The following is a 19,543-nucleotide window of genomic DNA, read 5'->3' as shown; positions in this document are numbered from 1 at the left end:
TGTACGTCAAAATTTTAAATGTAGCGTCCCCAGCGAATCTCTGATAGTGAGCTCGAATCTTTACTCAATGCACTTTTGCTCAGTGTATCGATAAACAGTGTCAGAGTTGAAAGTTTTTTTTTTGTCGGTTGCACTTTAAAATGAGTGAAAAACATCGTGTGATGAAAAATGTGCAATATTTATCAAAAATGCCTTCTGAGATCCTTTAGGAGGCTATTTGGTTCGAACGAGGCAAACTGGTTCTTGACGAGGATAATGATAAGAAACATCGTATTTTATTTACTTATTTCGTATGGATTTAAATACAGCATCAGATTACATCAGTAATGCAGTATCAGATTACAACTGGTATATTTTGAGATAAAAGATATATGTACAGTACATACTAATTATAAGATAAAATGCTGATAACGACATATGAAATTAATATCACGTCACATAGAATGAATTAATAAGTGATGTGTAATTCCATAAGGTGACCATGTAGTTGGCATTACTGTACTGCTCAAGGATGGATGTCCAGTCCTTTCAGCCTGGCGGTAGCTTCTCCCTTAAGCAAATGAAGGTCCTGGAAGGTGCCTTGTAATTTTTTTAAAGGGTATTCAGTGACGACATGCTGTAGTGTCTGTTTGTTGTGCCCACAGTCGCAGTCAGATCTATGAACCACGTCCCATTTATGTCCTGTTCGGAACCGGATGAGTGATGTCCAGCATCTCCTTGGTAGCTCAAATTCGACAGGGCGTTGGCTCGGATCTTTGATTCGAGTATTTGAGTCTGGGTTGGAGAAAGACCATTCTCGGCGTCAAGCATCATCAATGTTAAAATTGTCTCTTACTGAATCCCATCCCACGTTTCATGATGGTTTACGAGACCTTAGTCGAGACTGGGAGATGAGGTCTTGATGGATAGGAAGTTGACGGTTGTCTAGGCATTTTTGCCACTCTTTTTTTCAGTGCTAGATGTCTTCTTAAGTGTGGATGTTGGACAGAAAAGGGAGCCACTGGGTTGGTGTTGATTTGATGGTTCCCAGAATCAGTCTAATAGTATTATTGAGTTGAGTATCTACTGTTCTTGTATAGACGCTGCAGTAATCTGCTGCTGATTAGACAAGAGCAAGGGCCGATGTCTTGAGGCTAATCGCATTCGTTCCCAAGCCATTTCCTATCCGTTTTAGGATTATATTATTTCTAGTTTTTATTTTGCAGGCTGTCTTCTCCAGGTGGGCTCTGAAGGTCAGAGTGCGGTCAAGCGTTACTCCCAGGTAGTTTGGTTGGGGGTTGTATCTCAACATTTGGTTTCTGAAAGCGATTCTGGTTGCATGGTTTGCCTGCTTGTGGTTTAGGTGAAACATCGTAGTCGTCTCTATACAGCATGGAAACAAGACAATGTGGTGTCCACGATGAATTGGCCTGCAATGTCTCTGGATGCAAATCCGATCGAAATGTTTGATCGTATGTTAAGATTAAGCTTAAAGGAAAGCCAATATACTTTGAAGCAGCTGTCATATAAGATCAGGACAATATCGAGATAGTTACCGAGAGAATATGCAGAAAGCATGCCAAAAAGGTACCGAGCTATAATCGATAATGGCGGCGACTGGATTAACTATTAGGTAATTGTGCAATTAGTAATAACAAGTATTTTCATATAAACACATATTTATAATAGTGTCGTTTATTTCGTACACATAACGGAGTAAACTTTCCTGTGGAACTGACTGCATGTCCTCTTTAGTTATGTGAAGTACCCATATAATCTTCAGCATTCTTCTATTGGACCACATTTCAAAAGTTTCTCTTCTTATATGAACTGCTTATTCTCAGCCTCTAAGTTCCATTTGAGGCTGCATACATTACAGGAAAGAATTTCTAACACCTAAATTTGAATTAGATGTTATCATACTTCTTTTTTCAGAAAGCAAACTTCTTTTATTGTTGCCAGTCTGACTTTTATATCCGCCGTACCTCTAACATCGTCAGTTATTTTGCTACCCAGATAAGAAAACTTAACTACTACCTTTGGTGTCTCATCTCCTAAATTACTTCCGCTTGATTTAATTGGACTACATTCCATTAAACCTGTTTTAATTTTATTGAGATTCATCTGATAACCTCTTGTCTACACGCTATCAATTCCCTTCAATTGATTTTCCAAGTCGTTTCCCAACCCTGACAGAATTACAATTTTATCGGCAGACTTCGTAGTTTTTATTTCTTCTCCCTGACCCTTAATTCCCTTTCCAAATTTTTAATTGGTTTTCTTTATTGCTTGCTCAGAATGTAGAATGAGTACCATTGGGTTTAGACTACAATCATGTCTCACTATCTCCTCAACCACTACTTCCATTTCATGCCATTTGTTCCTTATAACTACTATCTGATATCTGTAAAAGTTGTAAGTAAATTTTTGCTCCCCGCATTTTATCTCTGAGACTGTCAGAATTTCTCGCAGTACATTACAGTGAACATTGTCGATTGATAGGATCTAAATCTACAAATGTAAAAACGTTTGCCGTTTTTATTCTATGTTGTAAGACAAGTCAGTATCGCTACTCATGTTATTGCATTACTGTGAAACCCACAGTGATCTCTCGCGAGATCCATTCTTCTGTAAATACCTGAATATTTTGCAACCATGCCTGTTCACACCTGTCAACACCAGCCTCCTTTGAATTGGGATTTTTGCACTCTTCTTGACACCTGAAGATATCTCTCCTGTCTTACGTTTCTTGCATACGAGGTGGGTTATTCATGGCTGGTTCTCCCAAGGATCTCGATAATTACAGGAGGCCTGTTTACGATTTAGTTCTCTTACTCCTCTGTGGAACTCCTGTCGGAATATCAAATGTTCCAACTAGACGTCTATTCCTCTACCCTTTCCCTAGCATTCCTTCTTCTATTCAGCTCGTCCTTGTATTTCCTTTACCTTTCAGCTATCTCATTCTCTCATAATGTCTGAGCTCTTCATATTCATACTGCTGCCACCCTTTTCTGGAGAAGTTTGTTGTATTTTTCTATACTCTGCGTTAATCGTTCCCATGATCGTGTTTGGATTAAAAAACTTGAACTTAGACGTTTCACAGAACAGTTCCAAAATGAACTGACTGTTTTTCTTGTAAGAACCCACCAGACGTGGCCTCCTACATAAGTGTAGGGTAGTCGAGCAGAGGTTCGGAAGTTGGCATGTGATGTGCTGAGATTCTAATTAACAGTCCTTTATTTCCAAGAGGTTTACAATGACTCTGTCTTCTTCCTAGTGCAGGCTAGCAGAGGCCATGCTGAGTCTGCATTGCAAGGAGGTGCAGTGCAGCACTTTAGTGCCTGTGGCTGCTGGCTTTCAGTGCCTCGGCCCTTCGGAGGAGGGTATGGCGACCGGCGCGTCTCTGCAGCCTGGCGTAGCTCTGGACACCTGTCAGTGGCTCATCGCTCTCACTGAGTGTAGCTGCGCTTAGAAATCTGCATTAGCCTCCTGTTCCTGTTGTTGAGATGTGGTGTATGTGGAAGACCCAACAGCGACACAGAGGGCAGCCCCAAAGCTGGTCCCAACATACAGCAGCAGGGCAGTGCTAGTATTGCCTAAGAATGGCGTCAGGCGCCCTGCTCTCAAGTTAAACAGCTGACGGACAGGCAGATCGGTTCTTCATTCTTGGCAGATCGACCTGACCCTCATCTTTAGGTAGTCACAGGTGTGACCATCAGGAATACAGCTCGGAGAGTTGAAGTTCTTCACAAAAGACAGCTGTGAACTTCTAGCAGTGGACTCCCAGCTCGTGGTGCTCGGCAAGAGTTTGTCGTATTCACCAAGTCATCCTGCAATCAGGAAGGTTTTACAGCTGTCGATGACATGATGCCACCATACTGGTGACAGAATGTGCTCCCATTTTCCGAGCCTGTCAGCGCTCTAGGGTAGTCTAATATTTAGTTTCAGATCTTCAGAGCGTTCTTTAGTGTAAATTTTGCAGCGTGAAAGGCGCCCTTCCGCGTCCCTAGGGTTAGTTACCACATGTAGCCCTGTTACAGAATAGACTTCGTCTGTTCTGCCCTCCTGTCTAAGCGCTGATTCCGGTGTTCCCGACATTCTTTTTCATTCAGTCTGAGGGAATGAGCTTCCTGCTTGTTTGTACTTTTGCTCTTGCGAGTGTAGACACTGGTTATGCCATCATTGCGTAATCGACGGGCATGCTCCACTACGAGTCGTACCAGTTGGTTGTAACAAAATGTTATCCATTTGCTTAGTGACTATTTCACTGTGCAACATTTTATTGATAAAATTATTATTTTTTAAACGTGCTCTAAGCAGACTTTATGCTTAATGTATTTCATATGATGCATTGCTTATGAATAAAATGTAGACAGTACTTCGACATACTTTTTAAATTTGGAACAGAAGCTATGCCACCGTCTGTACAAGAGTAGATGGGTTCACTAACAGGTGGTAAGCGATGCTTGACAAAATAATTGTACACCGTTGAATACACAGAATGCACATAATTAAGTTCACACATCACTTGCTATAGTATTGAAAATTTTCATCAAATAATTTCACTTTGATGTTCTTTAGAGTCAATTTGACAACATTCTGCTGTTTTCTGTGCGAGTTTCAATTACGAGAAAGGACACCCTAGAAAAATTAGATGCATGCTAAATGGACTGCAGTATTCTGGAGATACTTTTAGTGAACTGTTTCCCCTTTAAGGCGTTATTACAGAAGCTGATTCTCCACCAAAAAGTAAACTTAGAAAAAAATACTTGATAGTAAATAGGTACGCTATAAATTAGCAGTATAGCGCAGTAAATACTGTTTTCCAAGAGAAATGCACCTTATACTAATCACTAGTGGAGTAGCAATAAAGCAAATATTAATTCCAGATCATCGCAGATGAGACGTATTGAAAGAGATCAGCTGCCCTGAGTTATACCGAAAGAAAAATAGTGCGACTGCACTGCAGTATTTTTTATATGGCAAAGGTTATGTGCTCACTGGTGGCTCACAAAGGTTGCTGTACATAGAATACACTATCCCTAGGTATCCGAACGCGGAAAAAAAACGAAAAACAAGTACTTAGTGTATGAGGACAAAAACAATTACAGCTCTGAAAGAAAACATGGTTTTTTTTCTTCTTCGTACGCTATGTTACAGGGCGATTGCTACGTTTGGCATCTGCTCGTTTTGGGATCAAATGAATAACCAGAAGACAAAGCGGATACGTCCGTAAGTAGAAAAAGGTTATAAATTTAAACTATGGACAGGAGATTGTAAACGAAAGTGCGGTAGTGTTTGGCTGGCTCTTTCAAGTTATCAGACCCCAAAAGTTGCCCGACGGAGCACATTCTTCTTTAAAAATTTGTGCTTATCTCGACACATTTTTCACTCATATGTATTGCATGAACAGTTAATAACATGGTATCAATCATTATGAAAAAAGTAATAGTTTGGGCAATGTTGTGCCGTATCTGAAAGTTACGAATAGTTAAGAGGCAGAGGACGACCATGTGAATCCTGCATGTGGGGTGGTCGTGTGGATGGGAACTGGGAAGTTGAAAAACTGTCTTGCTTGGTACTTTGGTAATTTAGGCAGAAGCATTCCAACGTCGTGAGTAACCTTGACCGCGGGCTATGATCCTCTGAGGGACAAGAGAACATACTTACGTGAACATGAGGCAAGGAGTTTAATGGGCGAAGTTAATCAACAACCTTTACTGAGTTATTTATTTCATGAAACTTCTCAACGTCTGCAAATTAAAGAGGGAGAGGAAAATTTTGTTATACCCGCCAGGCACTTTCGATTCAATATTGTCTCCTTGAAAAGAGCGACTGGTGTCTAATAAGATTTATACTATGTGTCTATGTTGTTCATTATGCTGCTCAGTCTTGCTCACAAACGGACTACATCCGAGTTGCTTACTCTACAAGATGGTTTCTCCTACGTCTAAAATATACTATCAGACGATCCTCTCAAGACGGTAGAAGGCTAGCCATTAATGGAGCAAGCAAGATTGTGAGGTTGTAGTGTGCTGAGATACCACACTATAAGAGTTTGCGACGATTAGTACTAAAAGCACCGTGGACGTCCGTACGCAGCAGAAACATCGCTGCGCGCAAACCAATCAAGCTCCCCACGAGAATCACGCAACCCGGACGAGATTGGTGCGCTTAAGCACCGTGCACGAGCGGAAGTTGTCAGTTGCAAGTTTTAAGTCAGTCCGAGTCTTGTTAGGGAGTTCCTGCAGTCATGTATTCATGTCTTCAAGTCGTCAAATGACGTAGAAACATTGGCCAATAGACAGAAAGTGTTTAGTCTTCACTAGAAACAGAATAGCGAATAAAATTATCGTGTATGGGCAGAGACCGCCTGCCTAGAGATTTAATTGTATACTATTAGTTTGGAACTATTCTTCGAAAAGTGAATCAAGATAAAAGATTAGTTTTCTTCTGACTTTAGTTTAGATAACATTATTTAGTTTGTGTTCATGGAACTGTAGTCAACGCAGGACAGAAGGGCTAACCGTGCATTCTACAATTGCTGTAACCAGCGTTACCAAACTTGACTAATATATTTTACTATTCACTATTGGTATTACTTTCACTGTTCGTGTGCTGCCCTAGAATCCATGCATTCGTTCTATCAGGACACCTTATTAGCATTTTTTCCAGTGGAAGCGAGATTTTCATCGAAGTCCACAATAAAGATGACTCGTGAATGTTGGTAAACAAAACAAAACGTCTGTCAGATCCTTTGATCCTTATGTAACCGAACTCGTCACTTCGCAGGACTCCTTATGCAAACAAATCAGCACCTTATGCTCCTCCTTGTTATTTATTTAAGTCCCAGATGGTTAACCCCTTTTGAAGTTGCTGATTCCCTTCCCCCCCCCCTCCCCCTCCCCCGGGTCGTCTCTAACTGACCCCTCTTTTCCTACTGACTGACTGAAAAACATGGCGAGAAATTCAGGTGTGTGTCATTCTACAGGCTCAGGCCTAGTAACGCGAATCACTTATAATGTATTGCCAAATAAGCTTATCACTTAATTTATGTCACTACTGCCTTAATTACTGCAGACCATATTATTCTATACATCTTACTTATTGTAACTTAAGCCCACTATCAGAATGTGGCTGCCTCTATATTTATGTCACTCTTATATCAATTACTAGGAACGACGTCAGTAATGTAGGGCATTGTCTTGTCGGCTGTATTATTGTAATTTAATGATATCATAGGTGACCAATGGCATTTTTTACAATGTGTGATCACTTTCCATTTCCATATTTACAGTTTTGTGGGTGACTGTTATAATTCTTTCATTTTCTCTCAATCTTCCTATTAGAACTTTTCCATCGAGCGAAAAACATAAATACGAGACATTAAATGTTTAACAATCATCACAATGCATTGTTTAAACAAATTACACTGATTTCCCATGTTTATAACTTTTAACATTGTTAAACTGTAAAATGCATCCACTCAGATCGCACGAAAGACGTTGTTAACATCCTTCGTTTAAGCTATTTCCATTACTACTGGGATGTGAATAGGGCAGTCACAGGCTTTCCTTGAAACAAGTGCAAACGTGAGGAGGAGACCCATGGTCATGAGCGCCTCTAGCAGGGCCGCTGCTGCCTCCACAGTGCGGAATGTTGACGGCGGACACTGGGCAATGGACCGCCGCTGTACTGCTTACCTTGTCACTAGAAATGCGTGTGGGTGTGCGCCCTGATTTCCCGGAAAACGCCCTTAATTCATGACATTAGCTGATGTCGCTGCAGGAACCAGCCATCAGTCGAATAATTTTTTATAACGCTTCTGTTAGTCGTTGCGAGTCTCTCCAGAAATCAGACTTCCATCACCCTTTTACTCCACAACAAGACCTGTGCAGTAACCATTTTTGCTTCAGATGCACTATATTGTTAAAAATTGGTCATTTAGTCTATTCTGCATATCAAAACATTCAACTTTGGAAGAAAAATTTAAAAATCCTATTTCTAGGATTAGGTTTACACACCAGAAACAGATCGCTCTCTGCTCACAAAGACAGTGTCTTCAGAACGAAACGTAAGTGATCAGCTTGCTTATAAAACAACTTCCTCCCACATATGTCTCGCAAAATGACCACAATGGGAAAACAGAGTTGATACAGGGGTTTACCATCGATAATTCTTCCCATTATCTCAAATAGCAAAGAGGTGGGTTAAATGATTTCAGAACAAATGGTTCGGTGGACAGTGCTGGAAGCTTCAGCTGCCACCATCGTATCTTTCACATAGCGATCATAAGAATGAGATAAAAGAGATTATTTAATATACAGAAACGTGTAGAAAAAAATTAGCTATTATTGGGGCTTTCTTTGTGATTCAGAAGTAGATTTAAATTATAATTTAAAAAATTAAGCAGGAAGTTACTAAAAATACGCCAAGCTTACATAAAGAATGAGTTGTTTTCTGTGTGTAATTGCATATATAAAAACTGATACAGTTTTTGTACCCACATATTTGTTTTTTTAAACTAATTTGCGACTGCTCTGTCGAATGACAAGGTAAAATTCCTCTTTACAGTCATTTTGTCCGTAACTGGAAACAAACTGATGCTTGTGATATGCTGATGAGTTTTTTAGTATATAGCACATAAAATATAATAGTTATTACTGTAAACGTCTTGCCATGGAGAAAACAGGATGATGGGAATGTTTATAAAGTCTCATTTCTGAAAATACCCGCAACGACTAAGAGACGAGTTACGAAAATAGTTACACTGGTGGCTGTGGGTGGTGTCTCCAGCGTGCGTCATGACTCACGAGAGGGGCCCTTTGTTCCGGGCGGGCGTGGCAAGCGTTTATGTAGGTGCCCACCCACAAACATTCATAGCAGCAGTGTCAGTAGCACAGCGAGGGTTCAGTGGCCTGCAGCATCTCAGATATGAAGCGACAGTCATTATGAACACTTGAGAATGGCGGAGGCAGCAGCGGCACAGACAGAGGTGCACATGATTGTGAGACTATTCCTCACGTTTTACTTGTTTTAAATAAACTGCATTCCTATCGCATTCCTATCCTAATGGTGGCGGAATCTGTCTAAACGTGGGGTTTAGCGATGTCTTCTGTTTGATCTGCGGTGGACACATTTTTGTGATTAACAATGTAAAAGTTATAAATGCGAGTTATCAGTGTAATTTGTTTAAATAATACATTGTGATTTAAATGTTAAACATTTACAGTTATCTTTAGATAGGAAAATGGGTATTTGGAATACTGGGAGAAAATCGACAACATTTGTAACAAACAGCCCCAAAATTGTACATGTAGGAATGGATGGTGATCATACATTGAAGAAATGGCCATTGCTCAACCATGAAATCTTTAAATTATAGTAACTCAGTTGATATTTTAATGTCTCACATCCACTGTACTGTCAATGTTCGTAACATCGTTTTTTGGTGTTATAAATCATAGTATTTTATAGAAGACTTCTGTAAATATACAGGCAGTTATATTTAGATAGTGGTCATAAATTACATCAATTAAGGTAATTAGAATAATATAATTTAAAGTAATTAAGATTACAGTGGTATAAATTATAGTGATAAGATAATTTGGTAATACATTATAAATGATGTACCTAATTTATCATTTAGCCTATATGACAACATTACCTTTAAATTTCCCACCAGTAAATGAGGAATGTGATGGAAGAGGGAGAAGAGAGGGGCAAGTAGCAACTTGAAAAGGGATAAACATCCTTAAAATAATCGATAAGAGCATCTGGTAATCATTTCGTGTACATAATGGACTCAGCCAAGTGATCAGTTTGTTTATATAAGCATCAGAGGCGCTGCCAGCTATTTTGTTTACTTAAGGGCACCACCCCAAGTGGCTAGTCCGTTTTTATTAAGATCATACATTACAACTCTATAAACACAGCAGTGAAGTCATCATTTATATTAGGAGCTCAGCCAAGTGAGCTGTTTGGGTCCAGGTCAAGCGATGTCTCTGATTTTATAGGGAGAGCTATGGACCATTTGAACCCACACTTGCCCTTATCCCAGCTCCCATGTTTGCACAGTTATCTGGAAAATGAACTTTGGCGGTTGGCTTTTTAGAAATGAATGGCTTGCTCTGAGTTAGAGCTCACCTAAGGATAGGCTCTGACCATTTTCCGGAACAATTTGAAGGGAATGTATCAGAATAGTGTTCATGGCTGCCACAGCCCATGCTATATTTCCATTAGCAACTTTATGTCTTCCCAAAACTCAGTGCTGTGCCTACGAAACTCTGATAACGCTACTGTGTGATATTTACTAGTATCTGAAGTCCTTTTTGACTAAGGCGATGTTCCTTGTTGGATAGCAGGATGTATCAGAAAGTACACCATCCCAAACCTCAGGGAATTGGCGTTTGCAATAAAAAAGAGAGGGACAATGCAGATGCATTCGGGAAAATCTTGTTTTCTTTTTTGAGTCATCAGTCTTCTGACTGATTTGATGCAGCCCACCACGAATTCCTCTCCTGCACCAAACTCTGCATCCCAAAGTAGTACTTGCAACCTACGCTCTGAATTATCTACTGGATATATTCCAACCTCTGTCTTCCGCTACAGTTTTTCTGCTGTACAGCTCCCTCTAGTACCTTGATGTCTCAACATATGTCCTATCATCCTGTCCCTTCTCCTTATCAGTGTTGTCCACATGTTCCTTTCCTCTCCGATTCTGCGTTGGGCCTCCTCATCCCTTTCCTTATCAGGTCACTCAATTTTCAAAATTCGTCTGTAGCACCTCATCTCAAATGCTTCAGTTCTCTTCCGTTCTAATTTTCCCACGGTCCATAATTCACCAACATACAATGCTGTGCTACAAACATACATTCTCAGATACTACTTCCTCAAACTAAGGCCTATGTTTGATACTAACAGATTTCTCTTCGAAAGGAATGCCCTTTTTGCCCATGCTAGACTGATTTTGATGTCCTCTTTGCTCCGTCCGTCATCGGTTATTTTGGTGCCTAGGTAGCAGAATTCCTTAATTTCATCTACTTCGTGACCATCAATCCTGGTGTTAAGTTTCTCGATGTTCTCATTTATGCTAATTCTCATTACTTTCGTCTTTCCTCGATTTACTCACAATCCATATTCTGTACTCATTAGACAGTCTATTCCATTAAGCACATCGTGTAATTCTTCTTTACTTTCACTCAGTACAGCAATGTCATCACCGAATCGTATCATTGATATCCTTTCACCTTGAAATTCAATTCCATTCTTGAATCTTTCTTTTATCTCTATCATTGTTTCTTCAATGTACAGATTGAACAGTATATGGGAAAGACTACATCTCTAACTTACACCCTTTTTAATCCGAGCACTTCGTTCTTGGTCTTGCACTCTTATTATTCCTTCTTGGCTATTTTACATATTGTATATTACTCATCTCTCCCTATAGCTTATACCTATTTCTCCCCGAATTTACAAAATCTTGCACCATTTTACAGTGTGGAAACCTTTTTCCAGGTCGATTGTCTTGATTTTTCTTTACTCTTGCTTCCATTATCAGAACTGCCTCTCTGGTGCCTTTTCATCGTCATCTAACACATCCACAATTTTCTTTTCAATTCTTCTGTATATTATTCTTGTCAGCAACTTGGATGCGTGTGCTGTTATGCTAATTGGGCTATAATTCTTTCACTTGTCAGCTCTTTAAGTCTTTGGAATTGTGTGGATGATATTTTTCCGAAAGTCAGATGATATGTCGTCAGACTCAAACATTCTACACATCAACGTGAGCAGTCGTTTTGTTGTCACATTCCCCAATGATTTTAGAACTTCTGATGGAATGTTATGTATCACTTCTTCGTTATTTGATCTTAAGTCCTTCAAAGCTCTCTTAATTTCTGATTCTGGTACTGGATCTCCTATCTCTTCTAAATCGACTCCTGTTTCTTCTTCTATCACATCAGACAAATCTTGCCCCTCATAGAGGCCTTCGATGCACTCTTTCCACCCATCCACTCTTTGCATTTAACAGTGGAATTCCTGTTGCACTCTTAATGTTGCCAATCTTGCCTTTAATGTCACCGAAGGTTGTTTTAACTTTCCTATATGCTGATCGGTCCTTCCGACAATCATTACTTTTTCGATTTCTTCACATTTATCTTGCAGCCATTTTGTCTTAGCTTCCCTCCACTTCCTGTTCATTTCATACCCCAGTGACTTGTATTTCCATATTCCTGAATATACCCGAACATTTTTATCCTTCCTTCTTTTGTAGAGCAGCAGAATTATATCTTTTCTTACCTATGGTTTCTTTGCTGTTGCCTTCTATATACCTATGTTTTTTCTTTCAACTTCTGTGATGGCCCTCTTTAGAGATGTCCATTCATCTGTACTGCCTACTAAGCTGTTCCTTATAATTGTATCTAGAGAATCAGAGAACTTCAACAGTATCTCGACATTCCTTAGTACTTTCGTGGCCCACTTCTTTATGGATTGATTCTTCATGATTAATCTCTTGAACTTCAGCCTACTATTCATCAATATTACATTGTGATTGGAGACTATATCTACTCCTGGGTAAGCCTCAAATCCAATATCTGATTTCAGAATCTCCGTCTGACCATGATTTAATCTAAATGAAATCTTCCCGTATCATTCGGCCTTTTCCAAGTATACCTCCTTCTCTTGTGATTCTTGGTCAGAGTATTCGCTATTACTAACAGAAATTTATTACAGAAGTCAATTAGTCTTTCATCTCTTTCATTCTTTGTCCCAAGCCCATATTCCCCCGGAATCCTTTATTCTACTCCTTCACCTAGAAATCCATCCAGTCGCCCATGCCTATTAGATTTTTATTTCCCTATACGTACTGTATTACTCTTTCAAATCGTCATATACTTTCTCTATCTATTCATCTTCAGCTTGCGATTTCGGCATGTATACCTGAAGTATCGTTGTCGGTGTTGGTTTGCTGTCGATTCTAATAAGAATAACCCTTTCATTGAACTGTTCACAGTACCACACTCTCTGCCCTACCTTCCTATTCATTACAAATCCTACTACAGTTATACCATTTTCTCCTGCTGTTGATATTACCCTGTACTCATCTGACCAGAAATCCTTGTTTTCTTTCCATTTAACTTCACTGACCAGCACTATATCCAGGCTGAGCCTTTGCATTTCCCTATTCAGATTTTCTAACATCCCTACTATGTTCAGGCTTCTGACATTCCACGCCCCAACTCGTTGAAAGATATCCTTTCGTTGGTTATTCAATTTTTTTCTCATGGTCACCTCCCCTTGGCAGTTCCCTCCCGGAGATCCGAATGGAGGACTATTCCGAAAAATTTTGCCAGTGGAGAGGGCAGACACTTTTTCAATTACAGGTCACATGTCCTATGGATACACATGATGTGTCTTTAATGCAGTGGTTTACATTGCCTTCTGCATCCCAATGCTGTCGATCATTGCTGATTTTTCCGCCTTTAGGAGCAGTTTCCCACCCCAAGGACAAGAGAGTGCCCTGAACCTCTGTCCGCTCCTTCGCCCTCTTATACAAAGCTGTTGGCAGAATGAGGGTGCTGATTACTAATCAAAATTTAAGCAATGGTGTGTCTCGAACCCGGGATCAAAGACGTTTTGATTACTAATTAAAGATGTTATCCCTAGGCAATTTTTTTTTAAAATCTCATTTTGTTCGTTATTGTTCGTTGCATCAGTTCGGGGCGGACGTCCCATAACACCCGTTGAAGTTCATTGTTGATCTATTCACTCAGTTTTTTTTTATTACAGAGAACCTCTGACCGAACACACTGAGCTAACGTGCCGGCAAGCATGGGTGCTACGCGTTGAAGTTGATGTGCGGAATCGTACCAACAAGTGTAACTCTTTGAGAATGGAAATCCGGCAGTAGCTCGCTGGGTGCAATTGTTTGAGATGTAGAGCCCCACACGTGAATCGCTAGTGTCTTCCTCCAGAGACACGATGAAGCCTAAATGCAGACCACTACCTGTATTCCCAGCGCAATGGGCAAGTTCAGATATTAGTGGCATGTGCAGGTGTTGTTCACTATGACCTGTCAAACATAGTTTGAGAAATCACATCAGAAGAAGTAGTGGACATAAACCACATCAAATCGTGAGCACCTTGGGAACACAGATAGAACATCGAGGGAACTTGGGCATAGCCTGGCTTAATTATGGTGATTGTGAGGAGACATTGGCTCGACAGTGTGTGGATCTGGCCAACCATGTTCTGCAAATTTATACAGCCTAAGTTCGTCACGCTGCTCTGTGTATTTTTCCCAACACAGAGTTACACCGATACGTGACGGAGTGCTGCTAGGTGAAGGTATCACTACTTTCTTTGAGTCTGCCATAGGCACTGACCACAGATGCAACTTGGCACTGCAAGATGACGCATGGTCCTCCGATTCGAAGATTCACCCCCTGTTAAAGGGTACCATCGCTTTGCATTAGTACATTTTGCAGTGGCTATTGCAAGTTAGTAAGTTAGGTACATGCTCCATACGTCATTTGAACACGAAAATGATGTGAAAATAGTCTCTTTTTAGGATATGTGTACATGATTAGTGCTAGCATTAATGAAGATATCATATTTTGATGGTAGTCATACAGCTACACTTAAAACTTATTTGTTTATATGATGTCGGTTTTTAAATGAAAACTTTCTCATTGAGTAGAAGGATTTTAGGCTACATTAATTTTAAAATTTTCACTTTTAGTCATTGGACAATTCTTCAGAAATAATTTTTCCTGTATACTGAACTTCTTTCTGAGCCACTGACAACTTTAATAATGGGTAATGAATGTAATTTTTACCTCTACTGTAGTTGGTATGGACATCACTATTCTTCTCAAATTTGTGGTGGATTATTTATGATGATTGTAACTAGCAAATATTTGTAAAGCGATGCAATTAAAAAAATTGCTTGAAGAGGTGCTTATGTGAGACATCAGATATTATTATTGCTCACTTTTGTGCACTCAATATTTTCTTTTTGAGTTATCTCAAAAAATATTCCATAATAATTTAGAGTGGGAATATGCAGAACATGGCAGAAGACTGACTCATTTGTTTCTATCAATTATATGAAAAGCAAAAGTAGTTACTAAAATATTCCTTTCTTTCAACTTTGTTTGAATTATTTGACACAGCTTTTTGCATTCTGTTTTTTTTAAATCCTTTATTTCCAAAAATTTATTAATTATACAATTTAACCCACTACCTTATGTGATTAGTGGGCCGAAAAAGTGATACAACAGTTTTAGTTGCAGATATTCTAAGTTATATTTTAGTAACTAGTTAGTATGTGAGCTACGGGATAAATGCAATGGGCAAATTAGTTAATTAACTACTAAGCAGGTAACCTAACTATAGACTAGTTACTAAGGCCTACAGCGTTACATATGTGTCAGTTGAATATAAACCTACTATAGAGCCTTGCTCATTGAGCTAACCCCAATGAGCGTGCCCCTGACACTGAGCAGGCCAAGATGTTGATCGCTGCAGGTTTCTAGAAATAGTGTCTAAAACTAAGTCCTACAACTAACTTATTCTAAGGTCAAATCAGGTGCGTTGTCATGATCGGTGAAGTTGCACCCCACTTCCCCTGAGTCCCGAGGCGCGGCGGATTCCAGACTGCGGAAGTCGGCCTTTCCGCGCCCAGGCGGTTTGGGAATAGGGTACCAGACTCTATCGGTGTTTAGGTAAGTCTCTCATTAATGCTAGTTTAATTCTGTCAGGTAATCCCTTAAGACTTTCTGTGATATCACGTTAGCCAGTTTATTAATGGTCTGAAAGGTGTCGTGTTGTCTGAGCAGTCTGTATGTGTCACAGTGTGGTAGTTGGTCGCGTAACACTGAAGCCACATCATTGAAATGGGGGCACTCGTAGACTACATGGTCAGGAGTACCCTTCGGAGCACCACAGTCACACGCAGGTGTCGCCTTTTTCCCGAATCGGCATAAGTATGTCGAGTAGGGTCCATGTCCAGTGAGAAAGTGAATTAGTCCCCGGGTTGGTTCGAGATATGTCATTCCCATCCGTTCCCTAACATCTGGTAGAAAATCAAAAGTTCTGCGCCCTGTTTCTTCGCCTTCCCACGATTATTGCCATAGCTGGTCCCCTCTTAACCTAATCTCAACCTTGTTCCCAGTCCTGTTGCCTAAAATTTCCTCTGTTTTCTCCATATTCCCCTTCTTTGCCCAATGCCAAGCGGCCCGTTGTCGAATTTTGATGTCCAAGGGGCAGAGCCCCATTATGACTAACAGGGCTCCTCCCGGCGTAGCCCTGTATGCCCCCACTGATCTCATAATCATATTTCATTGTACTCTTCTCACAGTCATGGCAGACACCACCCTCGTGAGCCTGTGCGCCCAGACTCCCGAGCCGTAACCCGCTATTGAGTTGAGTATACTATAGTGGTAAAGTTTGATGAGATGTGGTGGAAGATGAAATCGTTTGTGTCCAATGGAAATGAGGTTGTTGAGGACCTGCAGGGCTCTTTGAGTTACGGTTTCAATGTGCCTTCCGAAGGACCACCTTTCAAAAATTATGATTCCAAGGTAGCGAGTCTCTCGTCGCCGGAGAACTGGTGAGCCCTCAATCCTGACAGTTGGATTACGAACTAGCTGTCCCTTTAGAAGAAGGTATGTATACTTGGCTGGTGAGATCTTCATCTTTGTGTTTCGGCACCAAAGTTGTAGTGTTTCTATTGCTCTTTCTACCTTGGGCTCTATATCTTCTCGGCTACGGCCGCCGACCAGTAGGAGGAGGTCATCTGCGTAGGCTATCACCTCTAGCACTTCATCACTTTGCTGTAGTTTGTCTAGTAAAGGTTCCATGTGGATGTCCCAGAACAGGGGACCTAGTACGGAGCCCTGGGGACATCCTTTTGTGATGGTTTTTCTTACTCTTGTGCTAGCGGATGATAGCCAAACCTCCCGATCCTCACAACAGCTCCTCAGACACCCATATAGCGGCCCTGGACACTCCTTCTCCCGTAAACAGGAGAAGAGCGAAGGCCACCACAGGTTGTCGAAGGCGCCACTTATGTCCACCATAATGCCGACGACGTACTTGTACGGGGTAGAGCCACAGACCTCGGCCGCCAGGGCAATTGCATCAGATGCCGATCGCCCAGGCCTGAAGGCGAACTGCCTGCTGCTCATCCCGCACAGCACTCGGTGTGCAGCCAGTCTGTCAGCCAGTAGTCTTTCCAGAACCTTCCCAAGCAGATCGAGCGGGCAGATTGGTCTGTAAGATTTTATTTCTGCTGGGTCTTCGTCAGCTCCTTTCTTGATGATGACTACATTTGCCCTCTTCCAGATTCGAGGGAACTTTTTCTGCCTGAGACATTCATTGTAGAGGTGAGTTAGAGGGGCGACTATCTGGGGGACCAGGAATTGCACCACCTCTGCCACAATGCCGTCCGGCCCGGGAGCTTTCCCTCTCTTCAGGGATTTTATATGGGCAGCTACCTCCTCTTCAGAGAATGGGTAAACTGCCGTTTCATTTCCATATTCATTGTTGTTATCATCACGCAGCTGCCGTTGTTCATCTGTCTCTCCATCCGCGGTGTCGTCAGGCAACAGGGACTGGAGAAGGACCTCAGCAGTTTCCTGCCAAGACTCCGTCATCCCGCCCCCATACCTGACGGTTGAGAGCTCCATCGGAGAGCGGATTTTCTCACGGACAAGCTTGTTGGGAACTCCCCATGGGTCTAAAGCTAGTTGATTCAAAACAAAGTGTTCCCAGCTTTTTGATCTGACTTCGTGTAGTTGTTTTTGGAAGTTGTCTTTGGCTTCCCGGTATAGCTGCAACCATCTTTTTCTTTCCAACCAGACGACACTGCGCTGGTAGTGCCTCCTGAGCCGTCTGACAGACCGGCTCATCTCCTCCAGTTCAGCTGACCATGATGACGAAGAGGCCGCCATGGCCTTCCTCCTAGTAGATACAGCAGCTTTCACCGCTCGAGTTATTACTTTCACCAGCTCCTCGGCTCTGTTGCCTACGTCAGTGTCCAGATGTCCGTCACCTTCTGGTAGTGCAGGCTTGTCGCACTCCCTAGCAAGTCTTTCCCAATCGGCTCTTTTTGTAGTTGTATTGCACCTCCCACCCCATGGTCCAGCGGCTCTCCTTGTCTCCTATAGTAAAGGTGATGAGGTTGTGATCGCTAGTGGTGGCGTTCTCTTCTACTCTCCATTGCTGAATGTGATACGCAGCATTAGGCGTAGCCAGGGTCACGTCAATGTTTGTATCTTGGCCACCTCCCGCCACTTAGGTCGAAGGGTTGCCCAGCTTGTTAGCCACCACCAGCTGCAAGGCCATGATGGCCTCTTCTGCCTTTTCTCCATTAGGGTCCCTGGTGCCGCTGTACCATAGGGGGGATTTAGCGTTTATGTCAGCTGTTACAATCGCTTTCCGCCCCCGCAACGCCGTGACAACTGTGGTAAGGTGTGCCAGATCTCTCTCAATATCGTCTCCACACTGGAAGTACATGTTAATGATGATTTCTCCCGATGGAGACTGCAGCTCCACGACGTTGCAGTGGCTGGTTGTGAATTGTGATAATACTGTGGCCCTTAGAAGTTTATTAGTTATCTTGGGTCTTCCCCTCTACTTACGACTTGCCAGGTCGCAGCCGCGAAAGCTATTTTCCCATTTAGGGAGTACGGCTCTTGCAGACAGAGCACATCTACTCTCCTCCACTTCCTTGCGTAGCTCCTGCATCACTAGTCTGCTGTTATGGGTGTTAAGTTGGCCAATGGTGATTTTCGTCATGTAGTCAGTTATGGAAAGTATGTGTGGATTCTGTCATTTGGCCATGTCTTGCTCCAGTCGAATGAGATGCGTCCATTTGCCAAAACTGCTTGTTCATAGATATCGTCCAGGTCGAATTTTTCACCTCGTCTTTCGAAGACTTTCTTAAGTAAGTCCCGCAGGGCTCCGAAGTCGGTGGGGAGATTCACTGACTTGAGCTGTATTCTGTCCACAGCCTCCATTACCTAGAAGGTGACTCTCCTACCATATTCATGTTCCACCCGAACCACGTGTCTCAAGGCAGTGGTCAGGGTAGTCGGCTGCTCTAGTCTTGCTAGTTGCATGGTGAATTCGAGGTTGGGATAGACTCTGACTGGGTCGACTGGTGGCAATCTGACGACAGGATCTGTTGTGGTAGATGTTTCGCTGGAGCTAGTTATTATGTTTTCCTGAACAGGTTTCCCTGAAGTTCTGTTCTCTTCTGTTGTTGAGATTGCCACAGTCTCTTTTACAGGATGCCGTTGCCGTTGGTCTTTAGTCGGCCTCGTCCCCCGGCTTGGGGAGGAGGGAAACGTAGCTGTAAAAGGCTCCGTTTGAGTCCCTCTGTCCATTGTAGAAAAGTCGGTTTGAGTGCTTGCGTTGGTGGTTTCTACAGTGGGGCTCGTGAGCGACCTCATGAATAACTTGAAAGCTCTTGCCCTCATGGCATCCCTCCTCCTTTTGCTCGGGGATTTTCTCTTGGGCATCCTGTTGGCTTCAGCTTGATCAGCCATTTGTAAGT

Source organism: Schistocerca serialis, chromosome 1 (assembly GCF_023864345.2).
Source record: "Schistocerca serialis cubense isolate TAMUIC-IGC-003099 chromosome 1, iqSchSeri2.2, whole genome shotgun sequence".
Lineage (NCBI taxonomy): Eukaryota > Metazoa > Arthropoda > Insecta > Orthoptera > Acrididae > Schistocerca > Schistocerca serialis.
The sequence above is the reverse complement of the archived record's forward strand: the minus strand, read 5'-3'. Positions refer to the sequence as shown.